Genomic DNA, 21,179 nt, shown 5'->3' with positions numbered 1-21,179 from the left:
ACAGAAGCCTTCTCAGTCGACTCAGTTACCATGGTTTGATTGAATGACAGAGGTCCCATAAGCTAATACATGTTTGATTACTTGGCCCCCAGTTGGTAGAACTGTTTGGAAAGGGTTAGGAGGCATGGCCTTATTGGAGGTGTGTTACTGGGGGTGGGTTTTGAGGTTTCAAAAATCTCATGCTATCCCCAATGTTTCTCTCTGACTTGAGGTTGTTCTCTCAGGATGTAAGGTCTTAGCTATTTCTCCAGCACCATGCCTGCCTGCCTGCCCACCTACTGCCATGTTCCCAGCTATGATGGTTACTGATCCTAACCTTCTGAGAAAGCAAGTCCAATAAGTTTTTTGTTCTGTAAGTTGCCCAGGTCATGGTGTCTTATCATAGCAACCAAGACACATGGCTTTGCTTCCATACTGTTTGAGGCTTCTTTTTTTTTTTTTTTTCTTTTCTATTTTTCGGAGCTGGGGACCGAACCCAGGGCCTTGCGCTTGGTAGGCAAGCGCTCTACCACTGAGCTAAATCCCCAACCCCGAGGCTTCTTTTTATAAACAAAATTATTTTTCCTCAGATAAATTTTCTATGGATACCCTAAACAGAAGTAAGAAACACCGAGGCTACCTCAAGTGATATAGGACCAGACGCAGGAGCCTGGCTGCCACCTTCCTTCCCTTTGTTAAAAGATAAAACCAAAATATTTAAAGATCTTAATTGGCTTTCCTTCATGTTTCCAAAATCAGGTAGGCTTCAGTACCAGCATGGCTCCAACAGACTCAGGTTTGCAGTGTTGCTAGTAATTATGAGATCAAGATCGGAACCAATGAAGAAACTTGTTCTAGATCAGTAAGTATTTGCCATTTTAGAACATGGTTTGAACAACTGGTCACTTGTGATTGATTGAAACTTGGATTCTGTGATTGGCTGGGACTCAGTTATTTGTTACAAAAGTATACACTTGAGCGGAAAATTCAGACAGCTTGTGAACTAAATTAGATTATAGTTCACCTCTTACGTCCACCTGTGTGGTGGCCTCCTCAGGCATCCTTAGTTAATGTAACATCGCCCAATCTTTATGGTTCCTCTCCAGACCCTCTGTTTTCATGGAATGTAATTTGGAAATCCTTGACATTCGCTAACACTTGCTCCTTAAAACTTAATTTCAAAGGAGGAAAACGGCATTTAGTCTGAATTAAGACAATCCAAATGAAGGACTTAGTTAATAATTAAGCATTGACATTAACTCACTAATTGTGGTGAGTGTGCCATGGTAACAAAAGATGGACTGGGAAATAGAAAACAATGAGAAACTCAACTCAAAGTGGGATAAAGGGATTCTTCATACTGTTGTTGCAAGTTTTCTCTAAATCCCAACCCATTCTGCAACTTAAAGTTTATTCTAAAAAGGGCCTATTCCATTACATAATATTTTCTAGTATGGGAAAGGATTTTAAAAAGTTCAGCCTGGTCCTCTCTGGTCATACATGGAGCCGAGAGGGATTTAAAATACTGTGAGGAGAGTCTAGACATGAATTTATATAATCCATGTCTTACTTCACCAGCTTGAAGTACAGAATAAGGTCATATCTTTAAAAATATATGTCTTTAGGACTCTCATGTCTAGTAGGGTGACTTGAGAATTCTGTTTTTCCTTGCCTTGGCCCTAGGCTAGTTCTGCCCTCAAGACTCAAAGTATGACCTGTGGCTTAGAAGTCATAGTTGTAGTGAGTCTGGGAGAGCTGGGCCGAAGTCACGTCCTCTATGGTGCTGCTCTTTTTAATGCCCAGGCCTTGTCCCTAATAGTGTGGACCCCTTTAAGTAGCAACAGCTCCAGATCATGATCACATGGTGAGGTGTCCCACATGTCCTTAGGTTTAGGGAAGTGAAACTGGCTGGATAGTTTATCAGGAGGAGCCTTGCTAAATGTGCTTTGAAGAAGCACATTTACAACAGAAGTTGTAATTGTCCTTGGTTCTGTCCTGGCTAGGAGTCAGAAATGCTAGAAGTGTTTGGGGCTCTCGTTTCTTTTTAGTTTTGTCTATCTTAATTTTAGTAGTGATGCTAGTAATTTTTGGATCTCGTTTCTTAATTTTGTTATCTCCCTTCATTTACAGTTACTCCACATTCACATGGTCCTGATATAATCTAGCTACCCTGGGGTAGGTACTTTTGATGTTCTTCTAAGGCCTGAAAGTTCTCAAAAGTAGAGACCCTAACTCCTTCTACTCCTCAGTTTCTACCCAGCACATAGGATCTCAACTCTTACTAGGGGGATGGGACAGGGGTTAGTAGCCTTGGAGACCTTTGAGGATAAAGCCCTCCCTCATAGTTTTGAACCCCTCCTATTTCCCTGATAACAATAGAAAGAAGAACATTACAACTATCTCTTTGTAGGCCTCCTGCACAAAAGCTAGGAAGATCTCTGGCCTTGGGTGGAGACATGGCATTCTGATCTGCTCTGAAGAGTAGACAATTGCATACGGTCTTAGGGTTTCTATTGCTGTGATCAAACACATGACCAAAAGCAAAAGAGTGGGGATTTCACCTTATGGCTTATAAGTCTGTCACCTATGGAAGCCAAGGAAGAGACTCTGGGCAAGAACCTGAAGGCAAGAACTGGAGCAGAGACAATGGAAGGATGCTGCTTACTGGCTTGCTCTTTATGGCTTGCTCAGTCTGCTTTCTTATAGTGCCCAGTACTACCTGCTTAGGGTGGGGACCACCCACAGTGAGCTGGGTCTTCCTTTTATTTATTATTTAACATTGTATTGATTCTTTGTGAGTTTTACATCATGCACCCCAATCCCACTCATTTCCCTCTCCCTTCATTCCCATCCTCTCCCCAAAAAGGAAAAAAAGTCATTGTGGAAGCTGTAGGGTATGACAGCATGTCCTACAGTATACCCTCTGTCCACAAATCCTTACTTGCAAAAGGTCATTGCAATGAGTCGTGAACGTCCTGCAGCTTTGGATCTCTAGGATGAGCCCGATCACTAGCTCCAGTAGTTCATTGATGTAGACGTTGGGTTGGGACAACTCAAAGCTCTGGATGTGGGTCTGGGTGGTAGTTGAGTTGGTCGGCTGCACTCACACCCATCAGGGTGAGCTCTCCTGATGTCTCCAAGCTAACTCATCCAATGCCGAAACCGGCAAGGGGCAGAGACAGCTCTTCTGGCCTCATGCCCTGGGGGCAGGCTCACCTCAAGCAGGGCCTGTTCATCACCAAGGCTGGAGCTGATCCCCTACAAAAGCTGGTTCACCTGAAGACACTGAGAAGATGGGAGGAACGGTTACAAGAGGAGCTGTTGTACGTAGGCTGCTCAGAAGCCCGTTCCTCCTGCAGAAGCTAACAGAAATTTCTTCACCCCATCATTAAGCATGCTTGTACTCAGAAACAAAACATCTTTGCCCCGTTTCTTTTTCTCTTAATACTGACCAAAATACTAAGCATGCTTTCCTGGGCACTCTGGATATCTGTGTTCTTTTTCAGAAGCCCCCCACCCGCCTTCCACCAGAAGCCCCTCCCCTTCCTCCACACTGCTACTCACTGACCTCAATTGTCCTGCTTTCTCCAGCCCTAACTCAGAGGCGTGTGTCTCTCTCTTTTCTCTATCTCCCTTCTTCTAGCCGCTGCTAAGATTTACTACTTGCCTGTTTTGTTGGTTTTTCTCTCAAAGTTTAGTAATATTGCCCTGGCGCTTGATTCTAAGTCTGTTTCTAAACCCTCTTATTAATAAGATCGGGGACCTATGAAGGGAAGCCCCAGTTTCCCTGGTAGCATTTCCCCCTAAATTTCAACCCTACCCATCTCCTGCCCATCGGAACAAAGAGGTAGACATACGTAATTAGTATACCAGAAGTTATATGTTGTCACGCTGAAGGTCATCACATAGGGTTCACACTCTAAACTCTTAGCTACAGTCCTGAACCTATCTCCCCAAGGCTGCTCGCCTTTGCCACATATCTTAGCTGAAGGTCTGGTCCAGTCTCTAATGGAAGTCTCTATCTAATTCAAGGGTCAAGATCCTGGGAGAAACTCTCTATCTGCAGGGCAGATCAAGGTGGAGTCTCTCCCCGATGTGTGGAACAGAGCATTTCCTTGATATACTTATATGAGTCTCTGTCTTTTATTTACTTATAAGAGGTTCAGTGGGTGTCATGGGGTTCTTAGGCTATGTCTGATTATTTGGAACAGACTGTGTTCTGGGTATCAGGCACAGCCTTGGGTATAGTGGGATTCCTGACTAAGCTATTTTTGTATGTCCAAAAGACATTTTTTTTCTGTGCTCATTACACTGCTCCAGCCTGAGTTGTACTCATCCCTTGTGCTCTCCAGAGCACCCTTCATTTGACTCCCCAGCAATCTGTTCTGTTCTACTGTGAGTGGAGAATAGCACTGCGCTGGGTGACTGTGTCACACATGGAAACCCATGGCTAGGTCTCATATAACAGAAGAGGAAGCAAGGTGAGGAGATAAGATACTCTTATACTGGAGGAAAGGGATTCAGGTTCTAGGCCTGTGGCGTGGTTAGCTCAACTTGACACAGTCTAGAATCACCTGAGAAGAGAGTCTTAATGAGGGACCGTCTAGATCAGGTTGTGTGTGGGCTTGTCTGTGGGAGACTGTCTTGATTCCTTTAACTGATGTGAGAAGATCTAGCTCATGGTGGTGGGCACTGATTCTGAACAATTTAAGAGAGAGGGATCAGAGTGTGGAGAACCATGCATATATTTCTCTCTGCCCTGGGATATGCTTATGAGGTGACTGACTGTTTTAAGCCCCACCCCCTCCCCCCAGACATAGCACTCTGCTGTGGCGGACTATATACATCCTGGGATTGTGGGCTAAAACTCTTTCTCCCTTAAGTTGCCTTTTGTTAGGGTACTTTATCACAATGGAAATGAAATTAGGACAGCCTGGATCGGAGTTCTAATAATCTGCTCTCAGGAGTAGAATAATCTATACTCAATCTCCTGTCAGTCAGTCTCCCTGCCTGCCTGTCTGTCTCCCTGCACCCCCACGCCCCCATAGGGTTTCTAAGTGTAGCTCTGGCTGTCACGGGACTCCCTGAGTTCCGGGATTAAAGGCTTGCCTTTCCTAAGAGTTAGCCCTGGTGGACCTGCCAATCACCTGGATCTTAGATTCCTACTTCATCTTCCTGGACCTCCATTTTCTCATCTGCAAATTGGTCTGTACTGGTGATCCAGAGGCAAACTGGGGAAGAATCCCCATGGGGTGGGTCCCTGAGAGCTGTCATCCCACAGGAGAGAACTGAGCCTCGGGACTGGGTGGAGAGAGCTTTGCTCTGCTCACCCTTAGCCTAAGCCTCCCCCTTCTCAGGTCAGCCTCCAGAACCCAGGTTTGGCCCAACTCTGGGCTTCTTCCCCATGCTCTTTAGACTCCGTGGCTTTGTTTTCCAAATCTGAATTCCTTTCATTCTTCCTCCCCAACCCGGGTGGAGGTGGGCGGGGGAGGGGGATCACTCCCAGGACCTTCCCAAGGAAGTCAAAGCTCAAGGTCCAGGAAGTTCAGTTCTTCTAGAAACATTTTTCCTTTTCCCTCTTCCTCCACCCATTCCCACCTTTCAATACACCCAAGTGCTCATTGTTCTTAAATGTCAGAGAGAGAGAGAGAGAGAGAGAGAGAGAGAGAGAGAGAGAGAGAGAGAGAGAGAGAGAGAGATCCTTTTTGCTTCTGAGTCTGGTGAAGAGAAACGGAGCAAGAACAAATAGCTGTATTAAAGACATGCTGATTTTTTCCTTTCTTTTTTTTCTTTCTTTCTTTTTTTCTTTTTGTCTTCCTGGCCTTATTTAGGTTTCCAGTCTGGGCCTCTCTTCACATTCTAGTCTCCCTCCTGTTTCCCTCCCCAGGCTGGCATTGAAATGTCAAATACAGCAGTTTGCAGCTGAAAGAGGGTCCCTGGTGGGAACAGAATGCCCTTCTAACCCTGGGGCCTGGGCTGTTCCTTCTAGCGCCTCTCTTTGCTTTTCTCTTTCTTGTGGGCTGCCTTTCACCCACAGAGGTTGTTTGAGGTGGAGGATGGGGAGCAGGAGAAAGTCTTTGCACCTGGGAGAGAGAAGAAGGCGGTCCTCACACCCTAGGCTCCCTTCTCCACCTTCCAGTCAAAACTGAAGGAGATGTTTCTCTGGGGTCTTTGTATCCCCCCCCCCCCCTTGCCAAACTCTGGAACGGCCTTGGTGCCTAGTCAGCCTCTCTCCTCACAGGGCTTCTCTGTTCAGACTGGTGTCAGTCAGGAGGAAGTAGAAGGACCCTGGATTATTAGGAATGTGTAACCCAGAGGGATATTTTGCAATACCCAGAGTTGCTAAGGGTGTGGAAAACAGATGTTTTCTTAAGTTTCTGGCTTTTTGGTTGGCTAGATTGACACCCTTAGAAAAAGTCCCTAACTGGGTGTCGTGGCAACTCTAGGGGCGCAGAGGCAAGTGGATCTCTGTGAGTCTGAAGCCAGGCTAGTCTGTCCATAATGAGTTCCAAGACAGCCAAGGCTGTGTAGAGACACCCTGTCTCACTGGGGGAAAAAAGAAAAAGAAAAACAAACAAACAAAAACAACCAAAATGCCCACCCCCCAAGTGGAAATGTCCAACACAGCAATCCTACTAGTCTTGCCATTTCTTCCTAGGAAAATAATTACTCAAGTGTGTGCAGAGTTCTGCCCAAGGCTGTTTGCCCCAGTTGATGTTCGCTATATGGCTTGATTACAAGTGTCCCAGTTCTCTCAGTAGCCGATTTAAACCATGTGATGGTGTACTGTCGGTGAAGTAGGATGCAGTCATCGAAAACGGTAATGCATGTCTGGAGAAGGCTCAGTGGTTAAGAGCACTGGCTGTTCTGCCACAGGACTTGGGTTCGATCCCAGAACCCATGTGGAGACTCACAACCACTTATAACTGCCGTTCTGGGGGATCTGCTGTCCTTTTCTGGCCTTCACGGGCAACAGCCTGAGAGTGCTGTACAGACATAGATGCTGGCAAAATATGCGCGTTTCAACTGGGGCAAACAGCCTTGGGCGGAACTCTGCACACACTTGAGTAATTATTTTCTTAGGAAGAAATGGCTAGACTCGTAGGATTGCTGTGTTGGATGTGTTCACTTTTGGGGGTGGGGATTGGGTTTTGTGCATGAAACACAACATAAAGCATTCTAAAAAGAAAACGGTAGTGCAGCCATTGTGTCTGCTTATGGGAAAGATATGCTTGCAACAGCTAGGGGGATGCCAGGTTATAAAAGGAAATCTTAAAATACAAATTATATTTGAATTAAAAAAAATGTCTGGTTTGTGGCTGGTGGTAGAATTCTGATTAATGTTGAATTTCTAGTGGTCTAGGGGCTGAAGAGATAGTCCAGTGGTTAAAAACACTGGCTTCTCTTCCAGAGGACTCAGGTTAAATTCCCAGTACCTACATGGCAGCTCATAACTGTCTATAGCTCCAATTCCTAGGAATTTTGCACCTTCAGACATACATGCAGGCAAAACACCAATGCACATAAAACAAGAATGAATAAATCTTTTTTTTAAAAAAGAATTTCTAGTGGTTTAAATTTTTTACATTTACAAATATTCAAATTATAATAAAAATCAGTAATTATTATTTTTCTAAGAATGCAAATTACATTTTGCCCTTAACCCCATCTTTCCTTTATGCTTTACAAATAAAATCTCCTAGTAATTAAAATGTTTACTTTTTTTTTTTTTTTTTCGGAGCTGAGGACCGAACCCAGGGCCTTGGGCTTGCTAGGCAAGCACTCTACCATTGAGCTAAATCCCCAACCCCAAAATGTTTACTTCTTAAGAGGAAACCAGAGTATAACTGCTTTGGACCTCAGAGGACAAAAGCATCTAAGTCCTGTGAAAGTGCAAACACATTGATGACCTATGGCATTTCTAGCCACACCCTTTTACAGTGCACTCTTTCCATAGAGACAACCACTCACCACTCCTCTGCTTCAAGTGGGTCCTGTGTGACTGCTCTACCCTGACTCGATTTTGCTTGGGACCAAACTCCCCGGCCTCTCTGTCTTCTTACATCATCCCAGCTTCCCCTTCCTGACATTGCTTCTAGAGCTGTTAGAATTTTATGATGCTGCCCTTGCAGTCTGTGCTGGTTAGATTTTTGTCAACTTGATACACACTAGAGCCATCTAAAAAGAGGGAACCTCAACTGAGAAAATGCCTACAGGCCAGCCTGTGGGGACATTTGCTTAATTAATGGTGGATAAGAAGGAATCCAGACCACTGCGTTGCTGCCATCCCCCAGGCTGGTGGAAAGGTAGCTGACCATGAACCTGGAAGATAAGCCAGTAAGGCAGCAGCTGGTCCATGGTCTCTGCTTCAGTTCCTGCCTCCAGGTTCCCGCCTTGGTTGGGTTCTTGCCTTGGTTTCCCAGAGTGATGGACCGTGATAGGACATGTAAGCCCGACAAACCCCTTTCCTCGTGAGTTGCCTTTGATCATGATCTTTTTCACAGCACTAGAAAGCAAACTAGGAAACAGTCAAAGCTGGGTCTTTACCTCATGTAACCTGAGGGAAGGTAAATCCTGGGCTTTGGCTGTAGCATATCATGAAGGTCTCAGTCCTGACTCACTTTTGTCAAATAGAAGCTGGTTTCCCTAGGAAACGGGTTGACCTACATTTTTTCCTTTTCTTTTTCTTCCCCCTCCCTCCCTCTATTGTTCCTTCCCTCCTTCCCTCCTTCCCTCCTTCCCTCCTTTCTTTCTTTCTTTCTTTCTTTCTTTCTTTCTTTCTTTCTTTCTTTCTGTCTGTCTGTCTGCCTGTCTGTCTGTCTTTCTGTCTTTCTTTCCTCTCTTCTTCCTCCTCCTATTTGCTTATTTGTTTGGGTTATTTTGGACATGGTTTCTATCCCAGACTGGCTTTGAACTCACCAAGCAGCTAAGAATGACCTTGAACTTCTGATCCTCCTTCCTCTATCCACTGAGTGCTGAGATTGCAAACCTAAGCCACAGTATCCTATGACACTTGGGATTGAATGCAAAGCCAGACACACAGGTTAGAGAAGCTATGTTCCCAGCCCCTGATTTGTATTACAAACTTTTCCTCGGTAGGAGTGGGTGAGGAAAGAAAGGGAAGAGACAGAGACTCTTGGCTTAGAAGAACGGGTTGATTTGTGAAACCCATGCTCTTGCCAGTGTCGCCTATGGGTGATGCCATCACTGGATTCGGAGGCTGTAGGCTCTGATGCCAACAGCCAGCCTTTGAGGCTTGGTAGTCTATAGACAGGTCTCTCACAACTGGAGAGAGAGAAAGTGAGAAAAGCCATCTTTCTCTGTGCTTCGTCTTCAGCTGGGCAGAGTATGTGGAGGGTTGGTAGGGTCTGCCTGTCAGGTCCCTTCAGTTGCAGCCGCCATGTTACTCTGCTCAGGCGCCAGCAATCACATTCATAGAACTGTGTGTGTACCTGTTGGTCAATGCCTCCTTCCTAAGGAAATGCTTCCTGTGGACCACGGGGTGGAATTATTATTCAAAGAAACCCCTAATCTCTTGCAAGACTCTTTGAAGCCATGACCAGGGCTCAGGATGAATGAATACCTCTAACAGTCTCAAGAGTGTCTTCCTATAGCTGCCCTGATACTTAACTAGTACAGAACCACCTCTATATGGGGTGACAGAATTGGAGGGAAAGAGAATGGCCCAACTGCTACCCTGGCAAAGAACAGCTTTGGGAAATAAAAGCCAGCTGGGTAGCAAGAGATAGGACATGGCTATAACCTCTCATTTGTTAGCAGAGACCATACTATAATAGCTAGAAGGACCTTTTGGGCTTCTGTGACTGGCCGGGAACTATTCTGTTTCCTGAGAACCAGAAACACTTTTTCCAAGACTGAGATGTGTTTTGGAAGTTAGGTTTTGTAGTTTGTTTGTTTGTTTGTTTTTGTTGTTCTTTTTCTTCCGACTCTTTGTATTTCTTAGGTTTTTACAATGTTTCATGGTTGGGGAAAGTACAGGTTTTGAGAACTCAGATTACAAAATGTATAAATGTGTATAACAATACATAAACTTTATAATAGTTTGTACATGGATTTGTATAAAATACATAAACTTTATAACACAAAAACCTTTACATAGATTTGTCTGGTCTTATGTTTCATCTTTATAATGGGGACTGTTATAGCCAGCTATGTGGGCTGTGGGCTCAAAGGGCTCCTTCTGACATGGTCCTGAGCTACCCTTTCAGCTCTCTGACATCTTTTCTCAATGTGACAACAGAAATAGATGCTCGCCATCTTTGCTCCAATATCTTCACACCTCTGCCTTTCTACTGACTTGGGCTCTTCCTCTATCTGATACAAAATTTCCCTGCTAGCACCCTTTCCAGTGCATTCCTTCTGCAGGAGTAGGTGTGTGTGTGTGTGTGTGTGTGTGTGTGTGTGTGTGTGTGTGTGTGGCTTCTGTGTGTGTGAGATATGCTTCTGCTTACTTTGCTGTATTCTTCCTGTATGGGTGAAAGCATCTCTTCCTTCTTCCCTACTCCTTCCCTCCCTCTACCCTCCCTCTCTCCATCTTTCCCTCTCTTCCTCTCTTAGCTCTGCGCTTCCTAACTCACTAGACTCTGAGCTTCCTGATGGCATGGGAACTGTGTAGAAGGGTAGCCATTGGTATTCTTCTTATGTTTTTCCATTGTAAGACTCCTGAATTCTGTGGGCCACATTTTGTGGGTCAATCCCATGTGTTGTGTTTTATAAAAAAGAAAACGAATGCAGGAATATGTTTGGTGGAGGCACAGTATGTTGTGGGGGAAGGGGGTGCCTCTGCAGGCCCATGCTGAGGCACCCCCTTCCCCATGAGGTACCAGTCACATGATGGTATAGTATAGAAGAGTGTATTCAGGGCCTGGGGAGGGCTGTTGAGGGAGTAGAGACAGAGAAAGGCAGAGAGAGAGAGAGAGAGAGAGAGAGAGAGAGAGAGAGAGAGAGAGAAGAGGAGTAGAGGCTAGCCATGAGCATATGGAGAGAGGGGGAGAGGGGAATGAGAAGAGAAGGGACAGAGAGTGAAGAGGGAAGAGGGGAAGAACAAAAGCAAAAGAAAAGAGTAAGGAGGAGGCAAGCAGCCTTTTTTATAGTGAGTCAGGCATACCTGGCTATTGCCAGGTAACTGTTGGGTAGATCCTAGAAGACATGCCAACCCCATGCTTATAAATACTTTTGATTCCCTGTCTTCCGCTCTGGTGAACCCCCAGATTAGTGTTCCACAAAGTTGTTGAGGTGCAGAGTATTTTGAAGTCCCTGTAGGGGGTGAGAAACGGTATGTAATATCAATGCAATTATTTTTATTATATGAACTAGCGATAATTTATTCATGGAATGTGTATTGATATGTAACCAATATAATATCACAATCACAGGTATATGTGTGTCCATAAAAGACCTCCCTGAAGACATAGACCATCTTAAATCCAAATTTTCAAATAATCCTATTGTTTCTCTCCTGTTTTATTTTATTTTATTTTATTTTATCTTGAGACAGGGTCTTACTATGTAGCTCTGGCTGTCCTAAAAATCACTGTGTAGACCAGACTGGCTCAGAGCACACAGAGATCCACCTGCCTCTGCCTTCCGAATACTGGGACTAAAGGCATGTCCCACCGTACCCAGCATTCCTCAGTTTTTATTTTATTTCATTTATTCATTTACTTGACCTGTGATCACATAATCGTGTGATGGCCAGTGTGAAAACATGGGCTAACTCAGACTGACAATACTCTAGTCAATAATTCATCTTCAATTTGGCAGCATAACTGACTTGGTTAGTAAGGTTCTTGAGATGCTACAAGGTGCTAGAACATCCAACAGCATTCTTGTTTGCATATGCCATTCATCTTGGCAACTACAGTATACGGCGATTTTTTTTTATCATTTTCCTCATACCTATGACAAAAAAGGGGGTTTACTATTAAAGTTGCCAGTGTTTCCAGAAGGTAAAATATGTCTAGTATGCTAATTACTATAAAGTGAATACAGAGCAGAGATTTCACACGACCTCATGAACTAGTGAGAGAACGGGTAGGATGCAGTAGTGTAAGGGTAAAGCTCTCTCTAAAGAGATCCAAAGCCAGGGGGTATGCGGGCATTCAGACTCCACAGAGCAGCCATCACGTCCTCTGCTCAGGACCAACTGCATCTCCATGCACGAGGAGGAGGAAGAGGAAGAGGAGGAGGAGCAGGAGAAGCAGGAGAAGCAGGAGGAGGAGGAAGAGGCGGAAACGTAGTACATCGCTCCATGTTTTCTATAATATTGCGAGTTGTGAAGTAGCTGAAGTCAATCCAAGGTGGCAACCCAGAGGGTAGACTAGCCAATATGACCAGTTATCTTTTGTGGTTCTTTTAAGGTTCTTCCTGCTTTTTTTTAAAAAATGGGATTAGAGACATGTTTAAGGTCCTATTATCAGGACTCGAACTCTACCCACCTAGAACTGGTGTCCATTACAACTGCTGGGTGTCTAAGAGCTGTTTGTTGAAGATTACCCACTCTTTTCCGAGTCGTTGATTCCTTAATCTTTTTCTTCCTTGCAAAAATGCCCTATTAGTTTTAAGAGACGAAGAGGACTTCTATGTGCGACTTTCTTAATACTTGTCAGGCTTAGGCCTAGGATCTCATTTTGTCCTAAGCTTCATCACTTGAGGGGTTAGTAATAATCTTCACGATGCAGATGAGCAGAGGAGGGTTAGAGAAATTCAGGGTTGCATGACAAGACTGGTGAAGCTGTGACTGACACCCACGTCCCTCCCTTCTGAGGCTTCGAATTGTTCTGTGACAAACTGATCAGTGTTTGAAGAGGGACTTTGTACTTCTCAGCCCTCTGGAAAGAGCATTGTTTGTGATGTTCGGGATAATTCTGAGGCCCAGGAGACAGGGCTAAGAAGATATCACTCAACTAGACTCTCCCCAGTCCTCTGAACTCAGAAGCTCATGCAAATCAGCAGACAGAGACCCCTCCCAGCGTGGTCCCTGCCTGGCCCATCCGTGGGCATGAGCTGGATGCTTGTGAAATTGTATACATTTGTGGATAACACTGCAGACTCCTGGAAGCAGGAACACAGAGAAGGGTGCCTCAAATGCATATATTTTCCAGATTCATTGGAGTGATTTGGAGGAACTCTCTCTCTCTCTTGGGCTGCGGATTTCGATAGGCCTGAATGAACATCCTGGTTACACAGTGTGAGATTGGACAAGTTAATTCAATTCTTCAAGACCTGCTTTTCTCATTTGAAAAATGAGGATAATTATAGTTGTGGGGAGTGAAGGAGCTAATCCATGGGAAGTGTTTGGCAATGGGCCTGGCACCGGCTGTGTTCCCAGTAAATGTCACCTATTCATATATTTCACTGACTTTGAGATGGTCTTTATTTTCTTTCATATTAACATCTCTGAAATCAGCATGCTTCTTAAAATTGATGACTTGTCATGGTCTCAAAGGGAGCATTTTTTTTTTCTTCTTCTGATCGTCTCTAAAACAATAGTGTTTCTGACAGTATATGGTGTCTAAGCTTGGTGAAACATGGGATACCTGAACGTCCTTACTGTACGTAGTCAGTCATAAGAGAGCTGACGTTTGGTGAATCCCACGTCTGTCTACTCTGTGTCCCTCTTCCCAGTGGTCTCCCACTGAAGAAGGGAGTCAGTGCAAGCTGAAAACCAAGATGGGCAGGCATGTCCCATTCTGGCAGGACTCTCCAAAACTCCAGGTATGTCTTCTCCATGGACCTTTTCTGTCTCCGCTCGGGTTTTTGCCATCGGAACACAGACAGCTTAAGCAACTTGAGGGAGCTTTGATTATATTGTTACATCTTCCTCTGTCCTCTGGTCTCCATTTAGCCCTGTTACTATATTCTGAGTTACTTTGCCCCAGTAGGTCCCATTTTGGGCTTTTGACTTTGGCTTCCTTTTCAGAGAAGGGTTGGAAAAGGTGCCCAGGGTCCAGAAGGACCGGACAATACTTTCCTGTGAGGGTCATCGCAAATATCAAATCAGGAAGAAATCTCTCTCTCTCTCTCTCTCTCTCTCTCTCTCTCTCTCTCTCTCTCTCTCTTCCCCCTCTTTCCTTCTCTGACTCCCCCCCACCCCCGCCGCCTTGTTCTTTTCCTGCCCAGCCAAATGATCAAAATGAGATTTGGCAGCCAGATAGCCATGGGGGAGGGTCCGCTTCTTGTGTTTAAGGTGAAGCTATAGGAAAGAATTGGCTTAATGAATGGTTTGTTTCCTTTGCAAAAGAACCATCTGGGTTTAGATTTCATATTTACTATTTAAAACCCTTTCAATTAGACCCTTGGGGTTTCCCAAGCCTGCCTGGGGGGGGGGGGCTCTCTCCAAGTCTCCTTTCTTCGTTCCCAAAGCCTGGGACAAATGTTTGTTTTTCTCACATATTCATCAAGGCTAGGGCTTCAGAAAGCACAGAGGCCTCTGTATTGACTTGGGAAGCTGGAGCCTGCCTGGGGAGTGTTCAGCTGAGAACAGTATTTGGCATGTTTGTTTCCTGCCCCATGCCACCATTCAGCGTGGAGAGCTTTAGGGTGGCGGGTAGGGGGGTTTGGCTCATGGGCAGAGGATCTCACTGGAAGCTCTCAAGTTTGAGAGAAGGAGCTTTCTCACGGGTTCCCCCTCTGCCCCCCCCCCCGAGTGTATCAATCAGTTTCAGGGAAACACTAGTGAGAAAAGAAGAGTGTTTTTTAGCAGGAAAAGCAATTACAAAGGCCACCAGCTCGCTTTGTGGCCTTTGTTCCCGTTGGCGCTTTGGTCAGAACACTCGGGCTGCCCAAGCAGCTCTGCTTGCTGGGTGGGACCTGTTATCCTGGGGTTTCGGGAGGACTGAAAGAGACAAGTGGACAGAGTCCTGCCTCTGGGAACTTTGGGGACCATCTCTGCTTTCAGGGGCCTGGGCAACAGCTTTGATCTAGTTGTTAATGTGCCCCCAAAAGGGGGGTCATCAGTCTCCTCCCCAGAACTGTAACATTTAAGTGGGAGTGTCAGGGGCTGCTGGGCACTTTCCTGGCACTCCTTAAATATGACTCTCTGCTTACCAGTCCCCTGCTCTCCCTCCTTGGAAGGTAGAGTCAGTATCTAATAGCATTTCAGTGGTACGTTTTGGAATGGTGGTTAGGGCAGGAGGAGGAAGAAGACAGAAAAGACCAGAATAACCCCAAGTTTGTCAGACTAGCTGTGTGCTGCTGGCGGGGTGGAGTGCAGAAGCTGCAGGTTTGGTAGCTGGATGCTATTTTGTCTTCTGAACCCACCAGTGGAAAAGTGGTCCTGCTGCCCAGAAAAAATTGCTCAGTGTAGCTGTGTGTGTGTGTGTGTGTGTGTGTGTGTGTGTGTGTGTGTGTGTGGTGTTTAAAGAGGCTTGCCGGAGTGAAGAGTTCTATCTGCCTTCCTGACAACTGTGAGAAATGTTGATTGACAGGGCTCAGTGTGTGGGGACACATGTGGTTGGAACCCTGAAGTGCGGGCAGGTACAGGGTGGCTGGCAGGCCCTACCTACTGTTGCTAGATAGATTGCATTCCTCTACCGGGGGGGGGGGGGGTGCTTGTTTGGTGTGGATTAAACAAAGTAGGTAAAGCTGCAGTCAGGGACTGTGGCTCCAAGGTAGAAAATGGTCTGGATAAAAATGCTGGCCCAAACACGGGGTGGCTGGCATACATGACCTTGACCCTAATATGGTGAACTGAATTTATAGGAGTATCAAAGTACTGAGACTAGCTCTTGGAGGCCACAGAAAGGGGAATATAGAATTTATAAAATGCAAATGAGTCTAGGTGAGAAAGCATCTAGATTTTTTTTAAAAAATCACACACACACACACACACACACACACACACACACACACACACACACGGATCTCTTCCATCATTTTACTAACAGGTGGGGTTCCCAGAGTTGTTTTGAGACTTATTAGTGAGCAAATTAATTAAGCTCTTAAAAGGTGACACAGAAGCATCCACAGGCGTCTCTGGCCTTTGACAAGGGGCACACTGCTCTGGGTCTAATTGTCAGAATAATTACTTTTCCCCCTGCAAATTACGTGTAGCAAATGCAGCCTGGTGCTTTTGTGTGATTTTAATTATGTACAGGGTCTGAGAGTGAGGGCTGTGTGGGTTATGTTTTGATGAAATATTTAAGCTTCTGTAGGTGTTAAACTACCTATTAATCCTTCCTGGCTGGATTCATTTGTTTGAAACAAATCATGACAGTTGAATAGCTGTGTAGGGCATGGGGTTCCAGGAAAGGATACTTGTTTTCATGATATGTGGATTTTGTCAGGGGTAGTAACAAAGCACACCCAGCTATTTTCAAACTCTGCTTGCTTGCTGCTTGCAAGAAAGGCTTTTGTGAGCATTGCTTTAGCAATCAACATTAGGCAGACATTTCAAAATGCAGGCCAAGGGGCAAAACCAAACAGCTTAAGAAAGAAGAAAAATATGTTAGGTGGAAATAGAATCAGTAGCGTTAGAAAAAAAAATCAAGGCACAGAGCTATGGTGAAAACAATCTGGGGAGCAAGTCAGGATCTCTTCTATTTAATGAAGCACTTTCTTCATTTTAGTGAATTGTTGGTGCACCTAACGTATTCCAAACTATGGTCTCGGTGTAGGGATATGCAGTCAATGATTGCCATGGAAACGGATCTATGTGTCTCATCTTACAAATGGCTCACAAGCTAAAGTGTAATGAAAGGGGAATACAAATGGAGGGAGGTGGTCCAAACGGGGTCCCTTGATAAGTAGGCTGGGTGACGCGCGCGCGTGTGTGTGTGTGTGTGTGTGTGTGTGTGTGTCTATTGCAGCACATAGCTTATGGTACTGGTGGCCATGTGCTAGAAAGGTGGTTGGCATATGTGCTCATTGGCATCACTGATGGAGTGTCTGAAACAGCAGGAATCATTTCATCATTTATCTGCAAGATTGGCTTTCTGAGACGTCGTTCTCTAGATGGCTGCCGTCTTTTCCCTATGATGTTCCATGTCGTCACGCAGGTATAGGCAGGTACAAGATAGAACAAGGCCTATCACTGGATGAGAAGGAAGGATGGGCGGGAGAAAAGTCTTAGAGGGAGGAGGAGAGAGAAGCTAGATGAAGAAGCCGCCAGGAAAACATGGAGGGTGACGTTAAGATTCCTCTCTGTATATTTACAGGTTGTTATGAACGTTCTCAAGGGATGGATGTGTACAGGGCTATGTGTGTCTAGGTGGGCAATTATATCTTATCAATCGGATCAGAGGTTATTGTGTTGTGTGTTCTTTCATGTGGTGATTTGAGTTTAAGAGAGTAAGTGGTGGGGCTGGAGAGATGGCTCAGTGCTTAAGAGTACTGGCTGCTCTTCCAGAGGTCCTGAGCTCAATTCCCAACAACTACATGGTGGCTCTCAACCATCTGTAATGGGATCTGATGCCCTCTTCTGGTGTGTCTGAAGACAGCTACAGTGTACTTATATATAATAAATAAATCTTTAAAAAAATTAAAAAAAGAGAGTATGTGGTGACTGGTGACACTGGGCCACCATGGAATTGGGATGTGTATTTCTGGCATGGTGGTAACCTGCCTTGGGAACTGGATGGGTAGAGAGATTGTTGCCAGGCTCAGAAAGAGGCCATCAGCAGTGTGATATGGGATGGAGCAAAGAGGGTGAGAGGCTTTGCTGACTGAGATTAAGATATCTACCAGATATCTTGGGCACTGAGGTATATGGTCTAGTGGGGGTAAAAGACAGCTTGTTTTATAATTTTACAACAACATCCCGCTGCATATACCTGGGTCTTGATTTCTTCTTGTAAAAATACCGGTCCTGTTGGGTGAGGGTTCATGCTGGTGGATCCTACGCATTCAGATGTGGAGCTTTGAACTCAGTTAAGCTTGATTACCTCTGTAAAGCTTCTGTCTCCAAGAGATATAGTGCATTTTGGTTTTCTAGGAGGGAGGGCTTTGTCATACGCACGGGAGGGACACAATTTAAGCCTTGATTTCCTGAAAGATAATTAAATAGTTTTCAGTTGTGTGTTATACAGATATGACAGCATACACTGTAATCCAAGCACTGGGAGCTTAGGTAGAAAGATAATGAATTCAAGGTCTAAGGCATCGATTCCAGAACAACCAGGGCCACATAACATTCTGACTCAAAAACCAAAAAACAGAGGTAAATAAATAATAAATAGAATGCTGATGATAAACATACTTTTGAAGGAGTTTAAAGAAATTTGATCCTATTTACTAGTATTTCCTCTTATTTTCTTATATTACTCTTGATGTTTGGCAGTGTTGGGGACTGTACCCAGGGCTTTGAGCATGCCAGGCAAATGCTCTACTACTGAGCTACCTCACTGGCAATTTTTATGAGCTCGTTGCAAGGCTTGGCTTTCCTAGAGAAATACCTTTGAGAGAAGGAGTGAGATGCACCCTGCCCCACTCAGTACTCTGGGAAGCACACACCTTGATACAGTGATGACGTTCTTTGCCAGGCTTCAAGTGGCAGTGGTGTGGTGAATGCGTGCTATGAAAAGTGTTCCATACACCAAACTGTCCACCATAAAATTGGTAATGTCAATTATACATGAATATCAATAAAACAAACAACTGCAAATCCTCAAAGGCAGCCACCGACACATGAAGTGTGACCAGCATGAAGTCCACCACCACGGTGTGTGGGAGAGCCCTGAGAGTGCACAGAGGCAAGTAAGAGCGCACTGCATGCATCAGAGCCCCACCGCTGAATGTGTACATGGTCCAGCAGTCACAGGACGGTGCAGTTGCTAAACCATTACGTGTAAGCATCTTAACTCTTTACAAAGGCTACCTAGTATAGTTTGAGATTGATGAATTTTATTATGTTAACAGGAAATGCAGCTTAAATGAGTGTCAGAGGTTGGCAGGATGGCTCAGTGGGTAAGGACAGTCACTGCCAAGACTGAAGAGTTCAGTACCTGGATCCCACTTGGTGGAAATGGAAATCCAGCTCCAGCAAGTTGTCATCTCACCTCCACATGTAGGCTGTGGCATGTGCACCAACACACAGAAACATCCACGAAAGTCCCCCACCCCCACTACATATAAGGGAATAAATGAGACTTAAAATGAAAAGTAGCAGCTAGATGTCAAACAACGCTGGAGTGCTTGTCTAACTGCATACACCCTGGCTTTCAAGCCCCTGCCACCCTCAAACAAGGCAGAATAGTAACGATGAGGAACAAGGCAAGCAAAACCCTCTGAGGCTTAGCTGGCCATGGTGGCAGACCCCTAGCATGCTAAGACTTGGGAAGGAGGATTGCAAGATTGTGTGTTGTTCATGGCTACTGTTCCTGAAAGACTGACAGGTAGGGGGCACTGAAAACAGAACTGTGAACGAAGGTGGATTCATTTGAGTTAGTGAACGCACAGCTTAAGAAAGACAAACTTTTTAAAATAAAAATTTATTCCCCTCTCATACAATCCATTCCGACTGTGGTTTCCCCTCCCTCCACCCCTCCCAGTTCCCTCCCCCACCTCCTCTCTCCTCTAGATTCATCCCTGCTTTGTCTCTCCTTACAAAAGCATGGGCCTCCCAGGGACATCAACTGGACACGGTACAAGGTGCAGTAAGACCAGGCATTAACCCTCATGTCAGGGTTCTGTGAGACAACCTAGAAGGAGAAAAAGAGACCCAGGAGCTGGCAAGAGAGTCATAGACACCCCGACTCCCCCTGTTAGGAGACCCACAAAACCACCAAGCTAACAATTACAACATAGGCAGAGGATGTCGTGTACCTCTATGCAGGCACTGTGATTTCTGTCGCTTTAGTCTCTGTGAGCCTCATGATCCCTGCTTAGCTGATTCTGTGGTGTCCTCCACCCCTTTGGCTCCCACAATTCCTCTTTCCCATCCCACAATCTTGCAATCCCCTCTGGAGAGGAACTGGAAGGAAACCTCCAAACTGGACTCTCTCTTGACTAATGCTTGGGTGTGCTTCTCTGTATCTGCTCCCATCAGCTGCCAATTGCTTCATTTGAACTAGTAAAAGCAAACCCAAAGAGAGGCAGGCTTTTGTTTCTTTGTTTTTGTTTTTTCCTTGAAAAGGAGGAGGAGGAAGAGAAAGGAGAAAGAGGAGGAGGAAGAGGAAGCGGAAGAGGAAGAAATGGAAAAGACTCTTCAAAGCAAAAGTATCCAGTGGAAAACAGGAAGGCACTTTATATTGTCAAATTGAACCTTTTTACATAAGAGGTATTTGTGAATGCATAGAATATCATAGTGCTATGCAGACACATATCTTGGATCATATCTCAAAGGCTATTATACCCATTTCAGAGGCAAGGAGACTGAGGTTTAAACAATCGATTAGGAACAGATTCTGGGTCTGTGCCTGGGCCACTACACTTCTCTCATACACTCAGAAGTTCGTGAAAGCACATGTTAATCAACTGTTGCTTACAATGCAAGAAGTTAATGGTTTTGTTTGTTTGTTTGTAGCTTTTAACCAACCTGTGTCAGAGAAGACAAAACAATAGATGATCTCTAAGAAGTTATCAATGGATTCTATATCTATTATAGAAACTACACAATCTGTGTTCTACTTTTTAAATGTAAAAGCAAAGCATTTTATTCTGTAAAAGTCCAGCATGCTGGGGTCTATCATCAACCAAGATGGAGGCCCCCAGTGAGCTTGCACACCTGATTTAAAGCACATTAGGGGAATTCCGGGGAGGGGTAGGTGACCTTTATCTTAATCTGTTGGCTCTATCTCTAGGGACATTCCATAGGGATAGGAAAGCGGGTGTGTCGGGGGTGGCCTGGAAACTGTTGCTGGGGAAGTCTGGAAACTGTTGCTGACCCACCACCCTTGACTCAGACTAGGCCGTGGGCAGCTTCCAATGGCTGGGCAGTTTCTGACTGGCTGCCTGAGGCCTGGGGTTTTTTCAGTAGTTACTTGCCTAGACTTGCCCAGTTCTTGAAAACAGAGATTTAGGCCTAGTCTCTTGAACCGCCAACTTGAAGCCTGGCACGGCATCAGCTTGTCCCAGTCTCCCTTTCAGTAATGGGCCATCTCGAATCCTTGAGATGTGTCTATGGGCTGGTATTGTTGTTTGAGACTCATCAATGGAACAGTGGAAATCCATTCTTTAACAAACTTAACTAAAGCATTGATTATGGAGGGACAGCAAGTGAAGGCCAGCATCAGTAGGATAAG

General features: G+C 45.1%; 1 long non-coding RNA gene across 2 annotated transcripts; it reads right to left on the bottom strand.

Moving 5' to 3' along the window:
- Positions 1–457: 457 nt before the first annotated feature.
- LOC148007725 (uncharacterized) lies at positions 458–19,841 on the bottom strand. 2 transcript variants are annotated; one of them, XR_015647129.1, is made up of 4 exons: positions 19,762–19,841; positions 19,544–19,637; positions 17,772–17,985; positions 458–3,264 (listed from the first exon to the last, which is right to left on the bottom strand). It is a non-coding gene; the product is annotated as an uncharacterized LOC148007725 (long non-coding RNA). The 2 variants fall into 2 exon arrangements; XR_015647130.1 differs by lacking the exon at positions 458–3,264 and adding an exon at positions 10,013–11,256.
- Positions 19,842–21,179: the final 1,338 nt, after the last annotated feature.

This window comes from Rattus norvegicus, chromosome 1 (assembly GCF_021556685.1).
Source record: "Rattus norvegicus strain SHRSP/BbbUtx chromosome 1, alternate assembly SHRSP_T2T, whole genome shotgun sequence".
NCBI lineage: Eukaryota > Metazoa > Chordata > Mammalia > Rodentia > Muridae > Rattus > Rattus norvegicus.
Note: the sequence above shows the minus strand (reverse complement) of the source record. Positions and strands in the feature narration are given on the sequence as shown.